The sequence below is a fragment of the Mauremys mutica genome, unplaced genomic scaffold (genome assembly GCF_020497125.1).
Source record: "Mauremys mutica isolate MM-2020 ecotype Southern unplaced genomic scaffold, ASM2049712v1 Super-Scaffold_100046, whole genome shotgun sequence".
NCBI classification, from domain to species: Eukaryota; Metazoa; Chordata; order Testudines; family Geoemydidae; genus Mauremys; species Mauremys mutica.
This window is the reverse complement of record NW_025423257.1, coordinates 3204512-3226017: the sequence shown is the minus strand read 5'-3', so window position 1 is coordinate 3226017 and position 21506 is coordinate 3204512. Positions and strand designations below refer to the sequence as shown.

General features: G+C 55.0%; 2 non-coding genes across 2 annotated transcripts; both read left to right on the top strand.

Moving 5' to 3' along the window:
- The first annotated feature begins 1219 nt into the window (after positions 1-1219).
- TRNAS-AGA lies at positions 1220-1301 on the top strand. Its single transcript has one exon. It is a non-coding gene; the product is annotated as a tRNA-Ser (tRNA).
- Positions 1302-10076: 8775 nt separating this feature from the next.
- TRNAS-GCU lies at positions 10077-10158 on the top strand. The gene has a single exon. It is a non-coding gene; the product is annotated as a tRNA-Ser (tRNA).
- Positions 10159-21506: the final 11348 nt, after the last annotated feature.

Genomic DNA, 21506 nt, shown 5'->3' with positions numbered 1-21506 from the left:
ACCGCCCCCACCTCTCCCCCCCCCCCGACACCCGCCCTGCCCCCCGCCCCCACCTCTCTGCCCCTCCCCTGAGACCCGCCCTGCCCACCGCCCCCACCTCTCTGCCCCTCCCCTGAGACCCGCCCTGCCCACCGCCCCCACCTCTCTGCCCCTCCCCTGAGACCCGCCCTGCCCACCGCCCCCACCTCTCTACCCCTCCCCTGACCCCCCTCCCTGCCCACCGCCCCCACCTCTCTGCCCCTCCCCTGAGACCCGCCCTGCCCACCACCCCCACCTCTCTGCCCCTCCCCTGAGACCGCCCTGCCCACCCCCCCACCTCTCTGCCCCTCCCCTGAGCCCCCTCCCTGCCCACCGCCCCCACCTCTCTTCCCCTCCAGTGAGACCCTCCCTGCCCCCCTCGCCCACCTCTCTGCCCTTCCCTTGAGACCAGCCCTGCCCACCGCCCCCACCTCTCTGCCCCTCCCCTGAGACCCGCCCTGGCCCCCGCCCCCACCTCTCTGCCCCTCCCCTGAGACCAGCCCTGCCCACCGCCCCCACCTCTCTGCCCCTCCCCTGAGACCCGCCCCGCCACCGCCCACCTCTCTGCCCCTCCCCTGAGACCCGCCCTGCCCACCGCCCCCACCTCTCTGCCCCTCCCCTGAGACCCGCCCTGCCCACCGCCCAGCTCTCTGCCCCTCCCCTGAGACCTGCCCTGCCCCTCGCCCCCACCTCTCTGCCCCTCCCCTGAGAACCGCCCCGCCCACCGCCTGCACCTCTCTGCCCCTCCCCTGAGACCCGCCCTGCCCATCGCCCCCACCTCTCTGCCCCTCCCCTGAGACCCTCCCTGCCCACCGCCCCCACCTCTCTGCCCCTCCCCTGAGACCCGCCCTGCCCACCTCTTTCCTCGGTCGTCTGTTGTTATTCCATGAAACATCAAGGATGGAATAAAAAGCTGAGTTTACTCACTGATGTGCTGGGGATATGGCAGGAAAGGGACTGTCTGAATGATCAAGGCAGGAAATGGACAACAATCTACAGCAATGTCATTGACCACAAACACACTCTAACCATGCTCCAGCCGGAAGGGAAATGAGCAGGAATTCTTGCAGTTCAGCCATGGACACACTTACACAATGGCACGGCAGTGTGTGTGCTGAGGGAGCTGGTCTGAGGAAACAACTGGAATTGATCACTCAGTGAGAACAGAACTAGAGTGCAGTGAGAGACACATCTCAACCATGTAGTTGTGGCTGAGTGGTTAAGGCGATGGACTAGAAATCCATTGGGGTCTCCCTGCGCAGGTTCGAGTCCTGCCAACTATGGAGAAAGTTGTGGCTCTTTAGTTTCAAGGGAGCTGGGTCTTGTCTCACTCTCAAGCTGTGTCTACACTATTGGGTAATGTGGCTTTAAAGTGTTTTAATTAAACAGCTGCTGCATGTCCACACTATGCCCCTTGTGTCACCAGAGCACATCCACGCTAGAATCTTGGATATCCACAGAGAGCAGTGCACTGTGGGTAGCTGTGCAACTGGCTGCAGGGTGCTTTGGGAATGGCTTGCAATGCCTCATGGGCCGGTACAGCATCACATGATGCAGGTTTCTCTATCCCACCGTTCCACGGGCATCTTACTAGATTGCCAGCTGCTTTTCAACTGCAGTGTGCGTGGTGGGATAGAGACTGTGTGTGTGTGGGGAGAGGGAGAGTGTGTGTGTGGGGAGAGGGAGTGTGTCGCACACTGTCTCTATGTTCAGACAGCTGCTGCAAGCAACCAGGCCTGAGGCAGGGGGAGGGGGCAGCCCCAACATCAGCCCCCGCTTCCCTCACTGGCTCAGCTCAGCACAGCAGCCTCTGGCACACACACACACCACTGCTGCTTAGCTCTGTGTCAGGGGTGCAGGAACAGGGGGTTTAGAGGGCCGTGGCCCCACCACTCTTAACTGGTTGTTAGGACAAATGGTGTAGGGGGGAAACGGGGAGTCTTGGGGGGGGGAGAGGCATTCTGTGGGTGTGGCCTCGGGGGGAGAGGTGGTGTGAGTGTGGGTCCTTGGGGAAGGGTTTTCATGGGAGTGCCACAGTTCAGACAATAGTGACCCCCCCCACTGTAAGGAAACTCCCGCCGCCCCTGCTCTGTGTTGGTAGCGTGGGAGAGAGCAGCGTTCCAGGGCAGTGATTTGCTCCCCGGGGCTCCACCAGGGGCGCTTGGGAGGCTGCAGGGAGCTCTGGGCCCTTTAAATCACCAGCCTGGGGAAGCCGGGCCAGGCTGGCACAGCGTACCCGCTCTTGCCAGTACCCCATACCGGAATGTACCAGCTTACGTTCACCTCTGGAAGGTCCTCGCGTGGATCAATAACTGGTTAAAAGCCAGGAAACAAAGGGTAGGAATAAATGGACAGTTTTCAGGATGCAAACAGGTAACTAGTGGTGTCTGTACTGGGACTAGTCAACATCTTCATAAACGATCTGCTAAACAGCGAGGTGACAAAATGTGCGGATGATCCAAAACTACAGAGGATAGTTAAGTCCAAAGCAGACTGGGAGGAGCTAAAAAGAGATTTCACAAAACTAGGTGAAAGGGCAACAAAACGGCAGATGAAATTCAATGTTGATAAATGCAAAGTGATACACATTGGCAAACATAATCCCAACTCTACATAGAAAACGATGGGATGTAAAATAGCTGTTCCAACTCAAGTGAGAGATCTCGGAGTCACTGTGGATAGTTCTCTGCAAACATCCACTCAATGGGCAGTGGCAGGCAAAAAGCGAACAGAATGTTGGGAATCATTAAGAAAGGGATAGAGAATAAGAGAGAAAATCTTATTGCCACTGTATAAATCCATGGTACGCCCATATCTTGAATACTGCATGCAGATATGGTCGCTCCATCTTAAAAAAGATGTATTGGAATTGGAAACGGTTCAGAAACGGGTATGGCGTGTCTGCCATATGAGGAGAGAATAATAAGACTGGGACTTTTCAGCTTGGAGAAAAGCTGACTAAGGGGAAATATGCTAGAGGTCTATAAAATCATGACTGGTGTGGGGAAAGTAAATAAGGAGTGTTACTTATTCCTTCTCATAACACAAGAACTAGGGGTCACCAAATGAAATTAATTGGCAGCCCGTTTAAAACAAACACAAGGAAGTATTTTTTCACACAACGCACAGTCAACCTGCGGAACTCCTTGCCAGAGGAGGTTGTGAAGGCCAAGACTATAACAGGGTTTAAAAAAAAGAGCTAAATCGATTCATGGAGGACATGCTCTGAGCCAGGATGGGCAGAGAAGGTGTCCCTAGTCTCTGTTTGCCAGGAGCTGGGAATAGGTGACAGGGAATGGGTCACTTGGTGATTCCCTGTTCTGTTCATTCCCTCTGGGGCACCTGGCATTGGCCGCTATGGGAAGACAGGATACTGGGCTAGATGGACCCAGTCTGACCCAGTCTGGCCGTTCGTATGTCCTTACGTCCTTATGCTCTTTTCATAAGATGCCTGGGATTCTGCCTCACAATGTGTCCCTGAGGTCTCAGCCAAAATGCCCCAGACAGACACACACTCTGGGCTCCTGAAGCCTCGGCCACCCACCTAGTGCCCTATGGCTCATCCCTGACCCTTGCTGCTGCTCCTTGGTATAGACTGTGAAAGGAGCGGAGGCAGCGCAGGAGCCTTCGGGGGACGCAGATCTGAGGCTTTGGGAGAGACACATTGTCTGAGATATCAGAGCGCTGCAAACCCTGCAGCCACCCCCACAATCCGGGGCCTGTTCCAGCCCTGAGTCTGGGCTGCCGCGATCCCTCCCCCAGAGCAGGGCGCCCACAGATTACAGCCTGAAAATAGGCGTGTGAGACTAACTCCTGTTCTCCCTGACAGGGCCTCCCCTAGACCAAGTGCCTCTCCCAGGCAAGATGTGTCTTCGGTGCCCCCCCCGATATGTTAAAATTTTGAATATCTTATTTTTCATTGCATTTGTAGCTCAGCTCATGATTTTGACGCACAATTTCAATGCATGATTTTCTCTGTCATATAAGATGATAAATTTGCAGGCTAGGTTCTGTAAACCTGTATTTATTCATGCCATATATAAGCAAATAAAACAAATGCATTTTCTTTAAGCATATAGAAACTTTTTAATTTTGACAGTAACTGAAATGTACTAACATCTAGAAATGGAACTGTCACCAGCACAGGGTGGGCCGGTATTAAATAGTGTTACAATAGGAGACAGCGTTAGGATGTTAACCCCAGGCCTTTAGTTGAAAGGTCGCTTCTCTCTCCTTTCCCCCATGAACTGAAGCGCAGCATTAAAGAGATCCAAAGATTGGCCAATGGCATTTTAAAGTGCTAAAATAGCAAGTGATGTCGGTCTCTCATTGGCCATCAGCGACTGAAGATGTGGTTTAATGAGCCGGAGCTTCAAGGCGAGGGTGGCTCTGTCCACTGCCTTCCGTTGCGCTGCTGGGCCCCAAGTCCCTGGTGGCCAATATGTGACGCTGGGAGAAGACAGTGGGGTGGCAAGTGGCGGCAGGACTTTTGCCACCAGGGTCTAGCTGCCCAACTTCCTCCTGGTACTGCTGGCCCCCCGTCGCCTTCAGGAAACCCAGGAACTAAGGCAGGAATAGGGCGAGGAAGCGAGTAAAGCCGAGCAAGGAAGGCAAAAGTGAAACTTGTCTTCATGGGCCGCTCGCAATGACGTCCTTTTTCTGTGCCACAGCTGACAACAACATCCCAGACAGAAAAGCAGGAGGCCAAAAAGAAACTGAGCAGCTGCTGAAGTAGTTCAGCTGGGAGCGTGCTAGACTAACAGGCTCTTCTATCCCCCTTTGTGCACGGGTGGGATGTTTTCTGAAAGTGCAGCAGTTCCTTTAACTGCCATGAGTCCCTCATTTCATGCTATGCAGCAGGAAAAGGCAGCATGGGCTTCTGCACCGAGTTGGCCCACCTGACCTTTCATTCTTCTCTTGCTCTTTGTCAGCAAGGGGAAGAAAAAGAAGCTCTCCCTCAAGCTGGAGTCACAAGGGCGACGTAAGGACGACTTCCTGAGTGCCCGCTCCAGACCTCTGCTCTGCCAGCTGACCCATCGAAGGGCTGTCACCACTTTCTCCAGGTTTGTCCATCGGTCTGTGCCAGAGTGAGCAATAGCCAAGCAGATGGAGTTTCTGTAGTGTAGTGGTTATCGCATTTGCTTAACACATGAAAGGTCCCTGGTTCAGAAACATGCTGGCTTCCTTCTGCCAGATCCCCTTGCTGTTCAGGAAGGCCTCCTCCTTCTCCTATTGGCCTGTCCGTGGGATAACTCCAACCCCTGCATGACAGAGGGTGCTGACAGCAGTGGAGAAAGCACCTTGGCATCAGGCTGGAGAACCTAGAGGAGTGCGGCGTATCACCTTTTGGAGGCTTGTGGCTTGGCCTCCTCTGCTGTTGGAGGTTGGCCGGTGGAGGCCGGCTCTTCCTGCTGGCCTCCTCTGCATGACTTGCCAAAGGAGGAAGTGAGGCAGGAATGGGGCAAAAGAGGAAAGTCGAGCTGAGGAAGGCAGGGCAGAAAGTAAGCACATCATTGCGGCTAAGTGGGGTTAGTAGAGCGTCACCATTCATTCTGCAAAGCCGGGGGAGGTGCGGTTGGCTGCTGGGAGGCAGAATCCTGTGCCTGCCTCTTGGCTTCCCAGGGGTGGCTCCTTGTAGCCCAGGAGAAGCGGGGTTCTGGGGGGAAGGAAAAGCAGCAATGGCGAGGCTGAGTGGGCTCCTTTCTGGCCGACATGGTGGGTCTGGGAGTTGCCTGTAAGCCATAAGTGGACTTGGTGGAGTGAAAACCGCTGCTCCATTCTGGCTGACCTGGAATGTCCATTAATGACTTGGGAGTGGGGGCAGGGCACTGCCTGTGAGCAAAGTCGTCTTCTTCTTCTCTCCTGCCATGGGGAGCCCGGCCTTAAGCCTGCCCAGCATGCACTGCAGCTCGAGCATTAAGCCTTCCTGTGGCATAACCGAACTACGGCCTAGTGTAATCAGGTGTAAAGTTTAGATTGTGAATTTATCTTTAATTTCCATGGTAACTTACTTTGATCTTTTATGCCTACCACTTATAATCCTTAAAACTCCATCTTTCCGTAATTAATAAATCTGTTTTATGAAACTGGTGTATTTTGCTTGAAGTTCTTGGGAAATCTCAGCTCCATTACAAGGCTGGTTCATGTACTATTCACAGTGAGGGAGGGGTGGATCCTGCGTAATAAACTCACTATTGTGTCATACAGGAGGCCTGTGATATGCAGCGGGTCAGATTAGATGCTCTAATGGTCTCTTCTGGCCATAAAGTCGACTAATTTCTGAAAAACCGAGTGTAACATTGGGAGCAGCGTCTGATGTTTCCCTGTCTAGCCGGCTTGCTGCCTAGAACGAACGCTCCTTGAGTGGGGTGATCCACAGGGAGTAGTTCAAACCTCCAAAGTGCATGGGCAGGGGCAGGACATTGGCACAGCAAGGGAGGGGTGTGGCAGTGACATCACAAAGGCCTTTTGAAGGACCTCAGCCTATTGGTCCAAGGTGGTGGGGAGGTGGTGACCTCACAGAGAGATGCTGACATCAGCCAGGCAGGACAAGGGCGAGGGGCCAGGGAAACCTCAGAGACCCCTGTGGCTTTGCTTCCGCAAGTCTCCTTCTCCAGGTCTCTCTTTGAGGACTGAGAGAGTATTCAGGTTCACGGACGTGAGCGCCAGGAGGAACCTCTTTCAAGTTTTCTCCTTCCCTTGTAGTGATTTTACTAGAAAACAGCCGTCCCTGTTTAGAAGGTAAGAGCCTCCTCAAGGTTTGAAACCTGTTCAGTCTGATCCATCTGGTGACAGTTGAATTCTGAGCATGGAAAACTCGAGCTTAAGGAGGCAGAATTTTATTGCGCACCTGGGATTTTGTCCCTTAGAATCACTGGGGACATTGGGGTTTATCGTTTTTGTTTCATCTTTTCCTCCATCCATCCCTCCTTTCTCTTTGTCTTTTGCTTCTTTTGTCCTTTCTCCTGTTCCCCTCCCAACAGCAGGAGAGGGGTGTGTGTGTGTGTGTGGGTGTGTGTTGCGGGGGAGTGCACACACACGGAGGAGGGCTCTGCAGCTCCCACTGTGGGAGGTCCACCCAAAAATGTGGGGCTGAAATAGAGCTCGGGCAGTGATCCCCACAAGTGACCTGGGCCATCCTTTGGGCTCTCTGGTGAGAACCCTCAGCCTCCCGTCCTCAGTCTCTACCCTGATTGGCTGAGCAGGGGGTTATTGACAGGGAGGAGACTCAGGTCCTTGTTGTTCTCTTTTAAGACCAAGGAAATAATTCAGAACCAGTTCTATGTTTGATGAATTTTGCTGCTTCTCTGCATTAATGGTCTCTGAGCAGTTCATGATTCTCTCTGACGTTGCAGTTCTCCTCAAATACTTGCTGAATAATTCCTGTGCACTGTTGTTGATCTGGAGCTCATCACAGAGCTCTTTATTCAGGTCATTCAATGTCAAAAATTCAAGATCTGATGGTTAGTTTGTAAAAGCAGCAAAGAGTCCTGTGGCACCTTATAGACTAGCAGATGTTTTGGAGCATGAGCTTTTGTGGGTGAATACCCACTTCAGCGGATGCATGTAGTGGAAATTTCCAGGGGCAGGTATATTGAAAATCAGGGCTCTTGGGTCCTATTCCCAACTCTGCCACTGACTGGATGTGTGACCTAAGACAAGTCAATTCTCCTTTCTCAGCCTTAGCTTCTCCCTCTTTCGAGTAGGGATAATAATGATCCGCTCCTACCTACTTCACGGTGGGTGGAGGCAGGGCCGGCTCTAGGTTTTTTGCCGTCCCAAGGAAAAAAAATGTGGCTGCCCCCACCCCAGCCCTGGGCTCCCCCCCACAACCCTTGCTGCCTGAGCCCTGGGCTCTGCCCCCCACACTCGCACCCCCTGCCACCCTAGCTCTGGGCCTCCCCCCCACCCGCACCCCCCTGCTGCCCGAGCCCTGGGCTCTGCCCCCCCTACCCGCACCCCCCTGCCGCCCCAGCTTTGGGCGTCCCCCCCATCTGCCGCCCCAGCCCTGGGCTGCCCCTTCCCCACACACACCCTCTGCTGCCCCAGCCCTGGGCTCCCCCCCACACCTGCACCCTCCTTCTGTCCCAGCCCTGGGTCACTGGTAACTTGCTCCCAAGGCGGGTCATTCAGCAGGAATTTTGGATTTGCACAGAACACAGACAGGATTGGTTCCCGCATGGTTACAGAACTGCAGTAAAGTGAAACAATTTTCAGCTTGTGTGACTGGAGGAGATCTGGATGCATATTATAAGATTGTCCTCCATAAATGAGGAAAAGTTGAGGTGCCTTTATTATTCTTTGTTTCTATGGGGAATTTGCCAGTGCAATATCACTGTCTTCCTTTCAAACAAACAAAACTAGAAAAAAATGGCAATGGCTGTTGAAAATAGCAATCCCAGTCCTAAAAACCACTGGGAAGCATTTCTTGCTCAATTTTATCTAGTAGGCTGCCCCTGGAACAAAGGGATCGAGAAACCTGCATCGCTGAAAGTGCAGCCATGGAGACACCACACAGCAGCCTTGCCTAGCAGGGGCAGGGGGCGCGAGAAGGGACATCATCCGAGTTCCCTGCATCCAGCTCACTTTCCTCAGCCGGGCTGCGTAAGGGGAGGGCAGAGAGCAGCAGCTTCTGATGCTCCCCTCACAGCCCAGCCCAGGTGGGGAAAGTGACCAGGACGCATGGGGCACATAGTGTGGTTCCTCGCTCCCCCCACCCTCTGTGGGGCCACGGAGGAGCACTGGGGCAGGGGAGAGCAGTGAGCAGCTTTGCACGGCCACACGGTGCCCTTTGACCCCCTGGAGCCCTGGGCGGCTGCCGGGGACCTCACCCCTAAGGCCGGCCAGGCTCCCCAGCACGAACAGCAGAGACACAGGGAGACTGGCCACCCACTGAGCAGAGGTAGCCTGGGCGGCTCGTAATGGAGGCTCGGGGGGGGGGCTCAGCCTCCCCAACCCTTGCGTCGCCAAGGGGGCAGTGGCGCCCATGACTAGGGGCCCTGGCCAAATTGGGCCCCCCTGGGAAAGTCTCCCCCATGTCAGCCCCAGGGCTGGAGGAGCTCCCACTCCCTGCTACGGCCCGGGGGCTGCAGCAGGGGCACAGAGCTTCTCTGGTCTGGGGGCCGCAGCGGGGCCGGGGTAAAGGAGTGACCGGGTGGGGCCAGTGGGGGAAGGGGTGGAACAGAGGTGACAGTGGATGGGGCCGTGGGTGGAAGGTGTGGAAGGGGGCGGAGCCACACACAGAAGTGGGGGGGCCATGGTTCCAGTGCTGGGGCCCCCGCACTTGTTCTCCCTTTCCCTGGGCTTTGGCCTCACTAGCCCCTGCTTAGTGAGTAGGGGTCAGTGGTCCCCAAAATGTGGGGCGTGACTCCTAGGGGGACACAGAGGAAGATTGATGGGGGCACCTCAGGGCCTGAGCCAACCCCCATGGAGGGCAGGGAGGGAGCCCCACTCAGCCCCACTCTGTCCCAGCTCTTCCCCAACCCCACCCTCAGCCTGGGCCCCTGGCTCCCAGCCCGGCCTCGACCCCCTTACCCCTGTCTGCACCCCCGTCCCCAGCAAGCACCGGCCCCACTCCCAGCCCCGGTTCTCGACCGCGGCTTCCGAGGGGCCACAGCCATGGGTACGAGGGCGCAGTGTGAAATGTTTGGGGACCACTGGGTTAGGGTGACGTCCTCCATCACTTCTCTGCAGTCCAATGAAAGCGATTCCTCACCCACCCACCCCTCCGTCAGGACGGCCTAGGTACGTTCCGCTGCCCTTCACTCGTACAGGAAGGAGAATAACATTTCATTCCACTCAATGCTAAAGTGATTTGTAACCCACCACCATCCCAAACTGGTCATTTTGGGGAAGCGGCCCCACCATGCTGCATAGCTAGGCAGAGTAGGGGTGTCTGTGCAAACACGGCCTGTTCCTGAAGTCTTCCCCCAGCTCATCACTAGATGTGAGGGGGGAGCTCATTCAGCCCCTGCTTACGCTTAGTATTGGGAAACTCCTGAGTGTCCCTATCTCTGCTGGCCTTAGATTTCTCCTCCTGTCCCTTTTCTTACAGCTCAGATGAGGTGGCCGAGTGGTTAAGGTGATGGACTGCTAATCCATTGTGCTCTGCACGCATGGGTTCAAATCCCATCCTCATCAGAGGCATTTAGTTTTCACCCTCCCTTATAGATAACCATCTCCCCCCTTGGTACAATAACAGACCCAACAACGTTGCCTTTTGCAAACAAAAACCTTCTCAGAAACTCCGACACCCCCCCTTGTTTTAAATAAAATGTCTAAATCCCAGATTTCTAAAAAAATTCTCTAGTTCTGTATTTCGTAGTTTTTATCTCAAAAGGTAATGTTACCTCAAGCTGAATAAGGCAGCGCTTCAAAAGGAAAACGTTAGCAATGGCAGGGGAGAAATAGGAAAGGAAAAAGCCCCTTTTCTCAGAAGATACAAACTCGACTCCCTCCTGTCTCTATCACCAGTGGATTTAGCCTCCCTCCTTGTGAGCTGTAAATACAATAAAGAGGAGACAAGGGGGTTTGGCACAAACAAAGGGAAGTGTAGTCAGGGTAAAGGTACAGAAAACTGGGGGAAGAAGGGAAAATGCAAACGTAATGAATACAATGAAACAGCGACTGGCTTTGGGAGCTTAACGCTCAGGCCCAGAAACCCTCCCTTGGAAACCGGAAAACACTAAACGATGTCCCAGCACAGAAACCTTTCCCCCCTGTGCAGGTGCAGCGGGTCCCAAGGGCCGGCGCGAGGCCCAGGACCTTCCACTCGCCGGCTGGTTTAGAGCCGTTGAGGAGGAGCACTGGGGAGTCCAGACGACGGGTGGGTTTCGTCGCTGGCAGGGAGGCCCTGTGGGAGGCTGGACACCAGGGATGCAGGACGGCAGGAATGGGGGTGACAGGCCTCCTGTTCCTCAGTCTCACGGCGGGACCCAGGGGGTTCGTCACTCTCCGGCTCGGAAACCCTCACCCCTCGTGGGGTCTCAGAGACTGGGCTCAAGCCCATCTGTCTGCACTGTAATTTTATAGTCTTGCAGCCCAAGCCCCATAACCCTGAGTCAGCTGACCCGGGCTTTGCGACAGGTGCCCTGGATGTGTTAATTGCAGTGTAGACATAACATTAGGCTACGTCTCCAGTGCAATGAAACACCCACGACTGGCCCGTGTCACATTAATCAGGGTCATGCGGCTTGGGCTGTAAAGTTGCAGTGTCCGTGTCTCGGCTCAGGCTCAGTCCCCTGCTCCAGGAGCCCAGAAGGTTGGGAGGGAGTTTAGCAAGTGGAAATGGTAAAACCGCAGGGGAGTATTAACCTGGACTCATGGCATTTCTCCATTGGTCTGTCTGCTCTGGGGCAGGGACAGAAACACGTCCTGCTGCTTTTGTTATTTCAAAGGGCGGTTTAGGATTTTCATTCTCAGACTCGGTGCACAAAGCAGGACTCAACCCTCGGCATAAACTAAACGAGCTGCCCACAGATTCTGGCAGCCACAATGAGCATTTGGTGTGAGAGCTCAGACCTGCCCCTGTCCCAGAGGGACGGGGTCGTCTGTGAGGGGACTGGACCACTGACCTATCAGCTCCTAACTCCCAAACTTTCAGTAACTCTATCATCAGTGCCTGTGAGCGTAATTTAAACCATAAGAAAAACCACACTAGGCTAGACCGACGGTCCATCTAGCTCTGAATCTTGTCTTCTGACAGTAGCCAATACCAGGTGCCTCAAAAGCAACTCAGTAAGGCACCACTGGAACTTGAACCCAGGATCTCCTGCACACAAAACAGTGGTTTTAGCCAGCTAAGCCATGGTGCCTACAGCTGCTGAAGGGATTATGTCTGCACACACCTGACTCTCTGCCAACCTCCATCTGGGCGTGACAAGCTTTGCTGGTGTTTGGATTCAGTAAAGCAGAGGAGCAGGTGAAGTTTTACTCCCAAGGTTCTTTGGACAGATCTACACTACAAAATTAGATCGGTGTAACTACATTACTCAGGGGTGTAAAAAATTTACCTCCCTAAGCAATGCAGTTATATCAGCCTAACCCCGGTGCAGATAGCGCTGTGCCAACAGGAGGGCTTCTCCCATCAACATAGCTTGGGGAGGGGCTTGGTTAGAGAAGATGAAGAGAATAGGTGGCCCATGGCTCTTGCATTTAGGGAGGCTGGGTGTGAGCGCTGGAAGCTCCCTGGAAGTGGGGGGCCCATTGGTGACCAGACCATGGCACTGCCCCCCCTTCTCCTCTCTCTGAGGCCCCATCTGTGCTCCCCCCTTGCTCCTATTTGGCCACTTCCCACCCCCCGCTCTTCCTCTTTGGCTGAGGACTGCTGATCCACCTTTCGCTCGCTCCTCTCCTCCCCCAAGGCCTTCCTGCCTCCTGCTCGTGCCTCTCCACCCCCTACCACAAGGTCTGCCCACCGGCCCCCACCTCCCTGACCCATCCCTGCAACCCACCCTGCCCACCACCCACACCTCTCTGCCTCTCCCCTGAGACCTGCCCTGCCCACTGCCCCCACTTCCGAGACCTGCTCTGCCCACCGCTCGAAACTCTCTGCCCCTCCCCTGAGACCCACCCTGTCCACGTCTTTCTTCGGTCGTCTGTTGTTATTCCATGAAGCATCAAGAATGGAATAAAAAGCTGAGTTTACTCCAGGGTGAGGAAACAAAGAAGCCACCAACCCCCCGGCATTGCTGCTTTAGTTAAAGTGTTTAGTTAAAACAGCTATTGAATGTCCTCCCTATGCCCCTTGTGTCCCCAGAGCACATCCATGCTAGCAGTTCGTGGATGGCAACAGAGAGCAGTGCACTGTGGGCAACTATCCCACTGTGCAACTGGCTGCAGGGTTTTTTGGGAAGGGTTTGCAATGCCTCACGGACTGGTACAGCATCACATAATGCAGGTTTCTCTATCCCACCGTTCCACGGGCCTCTTACTAGATTGCCAGCTGCTTTTCAACTGCGGTGTGCGTGGCGGGGTAGAGACTGTTTGTGTTCTGGGGAGAGACAGTGTGTGTGCTGGGGAAGAGTGAGTGTGTTGAGCTAGGTAGGAGCGGATCATTATTATCCCTACTCGAAAGAGAGAGAAGCTCAGGCTGAGAAAGGAGAATTGACTTCTCTTAGGTCACACAGCCAGTCAGGGGCAGAGCTGGGAATAGGACCCAAAAGCCCTGATTTTCAATCTAACCATCGGATCTTGAATTTCATACACTGAATGACCTGAATAACGTGCTCACAGATGAGCTCCAGACCAACAACAGTGCACATGAATTATTCAGCAAGTATTTGAGAACTGCAACATTTGAGAGAATCATGAACTGCTCAGAGACCATTAATGCAGAGAAGCAGCAAAATTCATCAAACATAGAACTGGTTCTGACTTATTTCCTTGGTCTTAAAGGAGAACAACAAGGACCTGAGTCTCCTCCCTGTCAATAACCCCCTGCTCAGCCAATCAGGGTAGAGACTGAGGGCGGGAGGCTGAGGGTTCTCACCAGAGAGCCCAAAGGATGGCCCAGGTCACTGGTGGGGATTACTGGCCGAGCACTATTTCAGCCCCACATTTTTGGGTGGACCTCCCACAGTGGGAGCTGCAGAGCACTCCCCGGCAACACACACACACACACACCCCTACCTCCTGGTGTTGGGAGGAGAAAAGGAAAAAGGACAAAATAAGCAAGAGAAGAAGCGAAAGGAGGGAGGGAGGGATGGAGGAAAAGGGGAAACAAAAAGGACAAACCCCAATGTCCCCAGTGATTCTAAGGGACAAAATCCCAGGTGCGGAATAAAATTCTGCCTCCTTAAGCTCGTGTTTTCCATGCCTAGAATACAACTCTCACCAGCTGGATCAGACCGAACAGGTTTCAAAGCTCCAGGAGGCTCTTACCTTCTAAACAGGGACGGCTGTTTTCTAGTAAAATCACTGAAAGGGAAGGAGAAAACTCGAAAGAGGTTCCTCCTGGCGCTCACGTCCGTGAACCCAAATACTCTCTCAGTCCTCAAAGAGAGACCTGGAGAAGGAGACTTGCTGAAGCAAAGCCACAGGGGTCTCTGAGGTTTCCCTGGCCCCTCGCCCCTGTCCTGCCTGGCTGATGTCAGCATCTCTCTGTGAGGTCACCACCTCCCCACTGCCTTGGACCAATAGGCTGAGGTCCTGCAAAAGGCCTTTGTGATGTCACTGCCACACGCCTCCCTTGCTGTGCCAATGTCCTGCCCCTGGCCAGGCACTCTGGAGGTTTGAGCTACTCCCTGTGGATCACCCCACTCAAGGAGCGTTCGTTCTAGGCAGCAAGCCGGCTAGACAGGGAAACCTCAGACGCTGCTCCCAATGCTAAACTCAGTTTGCCAGAAATTAGTCGACTTTATGGCCAGAAGAGACCATTAGAGCATCTAATCTGACCCCCTGCATATCACAGGCCTCCTGTCTGACATAAGAGCTACTTGGGTCTGTTCCTAGAATGGAAGCTGCATATTGAACAAGTCCCAACAGGTTTGCTACACCCGGGCCTCCTCCCATTCTCCACCCTGGGAATTTTTTGGCAAACTCCAATCCCCAAACCAGACTGCCCAAGCCTCCCTCCTCCGGTGCATTTGGTGTCCCTCTCCCTCCAGCAGGAACCCACCAGCAACTCCCCAATAACCCCTACCTGGACGGGATCCTCTGCAGCCATTTCCCTTCCCTGTCCCATGGGAGGATGGGATGAGCTGGAGCGAAACATGGACGACATCCTGCAGCCTGGCAGGGCGAGAAGGGCAGTTGTGGAGGTTTCAGAACAGGCTTTAGTTCATGTCACATCATGATTCCCCCAGGATCTTTCCCTGCAGAGACACAGCCTAGGTTCTGCCATGCTGGGAACATGCTCCAGCTCTTTATTGCCGGGGAGACCTGGTCCCTCCTGCCGGGCTAAGCCCACAGGGAGATTTTTCAGCCTCCCCAGTAATAAAGTCTCTGAAGAAAATGCTGGAAAGGAGCAGAACCAAAGGGGCTGGGCAGGCTCCATAGGGACACTGGCTCCTCCCTTCCCCTCCTGTGCGGCCATGTCCTGTCGCTGGCAGAGATCGGCCCCCCCATCTCTCCCCCAGAGGCAGCCGTGTCTGCGGGCTCCAGCACCTACTAACCCCCACCCACGCTGGGGGAGTGACACAGGACAGCAAATTCCACCTACCCAAGGACAAATTGCTGCAGATAAACGGGCTGGGTTCACATCCCAAAGCTGAGCAGAATTTAAGAATTACAGAGAAAATAGGGAAAATGAGAGACTAGAGAATCAATAATTTTAGGGAAAACGAGGGAATATCCTTGGATTTTCTAGCCACATGTGGGGAGGGGAGAGAGAAGGGGAAGAACCAGAGAGAATTGTTCTCAGGTTTTGGGACGGAAAGAAATGGCACAAACAGGAAAAGGATGCAAGTAGCTCACCCCCATGACCATAGGCGTGTGCAGCACATTTCATTAGGGTGTGCACCCACGGAGCCCCCCCTAGCCCCACCCCATCCACTGCCTCCCACTTCCTGCCCCCTGGCTGCCCCCCTCAGAACCTCCAACCCCCCCCCCCCCGCTCCTTGTCCCCTGACTGCCCCGTCCTGGGACCCTGCCCCTAACTGCCTGCCAGGACCCAACCCCCTATCTGAGCCTCCCTGCTCCTTGTCCCCTGACTTCCCCCTCCTGAGAGCCCCCCACTGTAACTGCCTCCCTAGGACCCTACCCCCTACCTGTCCCCCTGACCCTTATCCACACCCCCACCCTGAGACAGACCCCAGGGACTCCCACACCCCATCCAACTGCTCCCCACCCCAACAGGACCCCGACAACTCCCGACCCATCCAACTCCCTCTGCTCCCTGCCTGCCCCGACCCCGCTCCACCCCCTGAACCCTCAACCCATCCAACCCTCCTGCTCCTTGTCCCCTGACCGCCCCCTCCACAGGCCCCCCCAACCGCTAATCACCCCCCCAACTATCCAACCCCCCTCCCCACCTCCTGGCAGCTCTGTCTAGTGGCTGCTCCCACCCACACACTCAAAGTGGCAGAGGAGGTTCCCTCTCCTTCGGGGGGAAGGTGGCCTAGTGGTTAAGGCACAGGACTCAGGCTCAGGTGTTCTGGGTTTGAGTCTCTGCTCTGCCACAGACTCCCTGCTTAGCCTTGGGAAACTCACTTCACCTCCTTGTGCCCTAGATCCCACCTGCCCAATGGGGCCAACACTGACCCTGCCTCCTGGGCTAAATCCATCCATGGCTGGGTGATGGGGGGTGGGGAATGGAGATACCAACATGGGGAGATTTGGGCTGATTTTCTCCACAGCCGGAGAGTGGGAGCCAGCTCCACTGGGGGGATGGGAGCGAGAGGGACTCAGGCCAGCTCCACACAGAGGGGGGTCAGGGCTTCAGCCCTGCAACTTCTGCCACTAAGGTGGCTGGGGCTCCCGAGCCGGGGACTTCAGCCCCACATCTTCTGCCAGAGCCCGGGGTTCTCCTGCCTGCCCCAGGGTGGCTCCTCCCCCCCCGTGCAGCTCCCCCCCCAGTGCAGCTCCTGCCCAGCAAACAGCTGATCGCAGCTGCGCCCAGGCCGCCCCCAGGGAAAAGCTCAGCGCAGGAGGCGCCACAAGCTACCGGCAGCGGGTCATTCCCGGGGGGGCCGAACACCCGCCTGCAGCCGCCGCAGCCTCCTCTCCCCCCCCCAGAGCCCCCTCGGGAGGGGGGGCAGCCTCCCCAGCCGGGGCTCAGGGCATTGGGGTGCCAGGGCTCCCCCCATGCGCACGCCTGGGCCCGGGACACTCACACACACACTCTGCCCCGGGGCTCCCCTGGTGCCCAGAGACCGATCAACCCCCTCACCTGCCCCACCGCCCTTCCCCGCCTGCAGCTCCGGCCTCTCCCCTCCCCTCCCGCCAGCCGCACCCAGGGGAACCCCGGGCCCCAGGCTCTGTCCCCACCTGGAGCCCAGCGGGGCCGGGGGCAGCTCCTGCTGCAGCTGAGAACAGCGGCTCCGCTCCGGCCTGGGCGGCTCCAAGAGCTGCCCTGCCCCCAGGCTGTGCCAGAGCCCCGCCCCCAGGAGCTGCTCCATGTTGGGTCTCTGGGATTTGTTCTCCTGCTCCTGCCTCCTACTTCCCAGCACCCCCCCTCCGCACCTCCAGCTGCTCCCTTCCTGTGCCTGCAAACACCCCTTGGGTGGGCTGCAGCGCTCGCTGGGGCTGGCTCCAGTGGTTGAAGTTGCCTCCATCTCTGCTCACCGGGGGGGGAGGCACGAAGAGAGGAGATGGGCCCAGGGTGTGAAAGCAGAATCAGGGGGCAGGGAAAGAAGGACTGTTTGGAAAGGTGGGTTTTTGCGGGGGGGGGAGGGGTGATCCAGATGGAGTCAGAAGTAGTTGGGCAGCAGAGGCTCAGGGAAATTGAGGGGAACCCTCTGGGTGTTCCAGTGTTAGCCAGGGATTGTACAGCACCTAGCGCAATTTGGGGTCCCAGAGCCATAACTAGCTATTTTTGCACCCAATGCAAAAATATAAAATTGCGCCCCCCATAGGGTACAGGTGGGGGAGGGGGAGCCCAGGGCTGGGGCAGCAGAGGGTGTGTGGGTGGGGGAGCACTGGTGGGGAGGGGGGAGCACAGAGCTGGGGCAACGTGGGGTGTGTGTGGGGGAGAGCCCACGGCAGGAGGGTGCAGGACAGGGGGGCAGAGCCCAGGGCTAGGGTGGCAGGGGTGTGTGTGTGTGTGGGAGAGCCCAGGACTGGGGCAGCAGGGGGCTGTGGGTGGGGGGAGGCCCAGAGCGGGGACACCAGAGGGTTCAAATGGGGGGGGAGCCCAGGGGTTGGGCAGCAGGAGGGTGTGGGTGGGAGTAGCTAAATTTTTTTTTCCTTTGGGTGGCAAAAATACCTAGAGTCAGCCCTGCCACCACCCACCGTGAGGTAGGTAGGAACGGATCATTATTATCCCTACTCGAAAGAGGGAGAAGCTGAGGCTGAGAAAGGAGAATTGACTTGTCTCAGGTCACACGGCCAGTCAGTGACAGAGTTGGGAATAGGACCCAAGAGCCCTGATTTTCAATCTAACCATCGGATCTTGAATTTCAGACATTGAATGACCTGAATAAAGTGCTCTGATGAGCTCCAGACCAACAGTGCACAGTAATTATTCAGCGAGTATTTGCTCAGAGACCATTAATGCAGAGAAGCAGCAAAATTTATCAAACATAGAACTGGTTCTGACTTATTTCCTTGGTCTTGAAAGAGACCAACAAGGACCTGAGTCTCCTCCCTGTCAATAACCCCCTGCTCAGCCAATCAGGATAGAGACTGAGGACGGGAGGCTGAGGGTTCTCACCAGAGAGCCCAAAGGATGGCCCAGATCACTGGTGGGGATCATGGCCCGAGCACTATTTCAGCTCCACATTTTTGAGTGGACCTCCCACAGTGGGAACGGCAGAGCACTGCGCGTGCGCGCGCGTGCACACACACACACACACACCCCTCTCTCCTGGTGTTGGGAGGGGAACAGGAGAAAAGACAAAAGAAGCAAGAGACGAAGAGAAAGGAGGGAGGGATGGATGGAGGAAAAGGTGAAACAAAAAGCACAAACCCCAATGTCTCCAGTGATTCTAAGGGACAAAATCCCAGGTGTGCAATAAAATTCTTCCTCCTTAAGCTCGTGTTTTCCATGCCTAGAATTCAACTGTCACCAGATGGATCAGACTGAACAGGTTTCAAACCTCAAGGAGGCTCTTACCTTCTAAACAGGGACATCTGTTTTCCAGTAAAATCACTAAAAGGGAAGGAGAAAACTCGAAAGAGGTTCCTGCTGGCGCTCACGTCCGTGAACCCGAATACTCTCTCAGTCCTCAGAGAGAGACCTGGAGAAGGAGACTTGCTGCAGCAAAGCCACAGGGGTCTCTGAGGTCTCCCTGGCCCCTCGCCCCTGTCCTGCCTGGCTGATGTCAGCATCTCTCTGTGAGGTCACCACCTCCCCACCACCTTGGACCAATAGGCTGAGGTCCTGCAAAAGGCCTTTGTGATGTCACTGCCACACCCCTCCCTTGCTGTGCCAATGTCCTGCCCCTGGCCAGGCACTTTGCAGGTTTGAGCTACTCCCTGTGGTCACCCCACTCAGGGAGCGTTCGTTCTAGGCAGCAAGCCGGCTAGACAGGGAAACATCAGACGCTGCTTCCAATGCTACACTCGGTTTTTCAGAAATTAGTCGACTTTATGGCCAGAAGAGACCATTAGAGCATCTAATCTGACCCCCTGCATATCACAGGCCTCCTGTATGACACAAGAGCTACTTTTGGGGGAAAACACATTCCAGAAAGGCATCTAGTCTTCATGAAATGACATCAAGAGATGGAGAATCCACCACTTTCCTTGGTAGCTTGTTCCTGTGGTGAATCATCCTCGCTGGTGAACATTTGTGCCTTAGTTGTAATATGAATTTGTCTCTTTTCACCTTCCAGCCATTGGCTCTTGTTAGGCCTTTCTCTGCTTGATTCAAGAGCCCTTTAATACCCAATCTTATCTCTCCATTAAGGCCCTTCAACACTTCAGTGAAGTCACCTTTCAATCTTCTTTTGATCAGCTAAACAGGTTGAGCTCTTTCAATAGCTCCCTGGAAGGCATTTTTCTCCAGCCCTCAGAACATTTGGTGGCTCTTTGCTGCCCCAGCTCCAATTTCACAACATCTTTTTCAAACGAGGACACCAAAACTGAAGGCAGTATTCCAGTATCAGTCTCACTGATGCCGTGTCACCTCCTGTGACGTTATTGACATAATCTGTAACCGTATAGATCACCGTTGTGACCGCTGTTCTATATTTGCAGCCAATATTGTAGAAAGGTTGTAGCGTAAGGGGTCTATGGAGAGGTTCTGATTGGCTGATTATAATTATTCTATTTCTAGATGTCTATCATTTTTATAGTTGACGTTATGAATTCCTGCCCATTTCCCCACTGGCTGGAGCATGGCTAGAGTGTGTCTGTGGCTAATGATGTTGCTGTAGATTGTTCATTTCCTGCCTTGGCAATTCAGATAGTGCCTTTTCCCAACATATCTCCAGCACATCATTAGTTCCAATAACAGGGGCAGCTTTTCTCTGGGGCACTGAGATTTTTTGGGGAGATGGTGGCTCCTTTCTTTCCTCACCCTGGAGTAAACTCAGCTTTTTATTCCATGGTTCATGTTTTATGGAATAACAACAGCAGCATGAAGAAAGAGGAGAGGGAATATCTCACTGCCAGGGCTGAAGGTGGCCACGTCTCCTCTGTTTGACTGTTACCATTGCAGGAGAGAAGGTGTCAATGGAATCGAATGCCCTGGCTCAGACTAGAGACACAGGAAGGTTTTGCTGTTCATGGATCCATGCAAAGGACATTGTGTCTCTGTGTGAAAATAGGGAGGGAAATGAAACACCCACCTGGTGGTGCCCAAGGCAGAAGGGACCCGTATCGGATTAGAACAGGACACGTTCTCAAGCAGCATGTTTCTTACTCTGCCCATCTGTCAGGTTTGATGATTATCGATGGAAATATTTTGCCATTGGGTCCTGTGTTTACACAGAAATCGACATTTACCAACAAACACGTAATTCTCCCCGTCCTGCCTAGCCTGCCGGGTGGGAGTGTAGAAGGACAGAGTCACTCTGCCCAGAGCCCATGCCAGGCCTGGGCTCTCCATGCTGCCCACTTCCCACAACGCTGGGATCCTTCCCTGACCTCCCCTCAGACCTCTGCCCCCCACCCCCACTGCTGGGCTCCCCTCCCCACACTGTCCAACTCCCCTGCTTCCAGGATCCCTCCCCACTGCCCTCCTCCCCGCTGAGCAAAAACTCGACATTGTTCCAGGGCCGCCCACAGGATTCAGGGGGCCTGGGGCAAAGCAATTTCGGGGGCCCCTTCCAGACAAAAAAGTTGCAATACTGTAGAATACTGGATTCCCGTGGGCAGCGGCGTAGCCAGGGTCTCACATGAGGGGAAGCGAACACATAAAAAAAGGCACCACCCAACATATCAAATTACTAATTACATCCACTCCCTCCCACTTCCTGCCCCCTTCAGAACCCCCAACACCCCCCCCACTCCTTGTCCCCTGACTGCCCCCTCCTGGGACCCTGGCCCCTAACTGCCTCCCTAGAACCCCACCTGTCCCCTGACTGCCCCGACCCTTATCCACACCCCTGCCCCCAGACAGACTGCCAGGACTCCCACACCTATCCAACCACTCCCCACCCCCTGACAGGACCCCCAATATACACCAAGACACACCAAACTGATGGGTCCTCCATTCGAACCCTTAGCCACGTGCTCCCTCCTATACCTCTCTTGGAAGACAGCCTTCCTCGTCGCTATTACATCAGCGAGACGAGTCTCTGAGCTTCGCGCTCTAACGGTCAACCCGCCATACACGGTCTTTCATGGGGACAAGGTGCAGCTTCGCCCTCATCTGGCCTTCCTCCCGAAGGTAGTGTCAGCTTTCCATCTCAACCAGGAGATCTTCCTCCCGGTGTTCTACCCGA